A 572-nucleotide genomic window follows, 5' to 3' on the forward strand; every position below is an offset into this window, starting at 1 on the left:
TTTTGGCTCAAAAAACAAAACAGGGGAGCCGGGGATTTAGCTCAGCGGTTCGGTGGCCGGCCTTGCAAGCGCAAGGACCCGAGTTCAATCCCTGGTACCAAAAAACAAAACAAAACAAAAAAACAAAACAGAAGACTCCCCCCCCCAAAAAACAAAACCCCTCACAAACTTCATAAAATGAGTGTTTTTCAAAATGGTGCCTGGAAACATTTATTTCTGATGGGCCTACACTGCAGTATAAAAACTAAAATTCAAATGCACCAGTGAAGTTACTTCTTTGGGACTAGGAATGCAAAGAAAGCAACCTATCCATGTCCACTTCAGGACTTTCCCCCTCATTTACATTATATGACCTTAAAAATGTTTGCATGTATAGAAACGGGCTGGAGACGTTGCTCAGCAATGAAGAGAGCTCAGCACTGAGGCCCTGGGCTCTATTCTCAGTGTGCACACACACACAAATCCAGAGGTGTGTAGATGCTTTCGGTCTGAACTACTCTGAATTTGCATTGTTGCACTGAACTTTCTTGGTCACATATGTGTTCTGCGGTGCAGGCAATGGGGAGAGGGGC

This window comes from Fukomys damarensis, unplaced genomic scaffold (assembly GCF_012274545.1).
Source record: "Fukomys damarensis isolate Sample0158 unplaced genomic scaffold, DMR_v1.0_HiC HiC_scaffold_9, whole genome shotgun sequence".
In the NCBI taxonomy this organism is placed as follows: domain Eukaryota; kingdom Metazoa; phylum Chordata; class Mammalia; order Rodentia; family Bathyergidae; genus Fukomys; species Fukomys damarensis.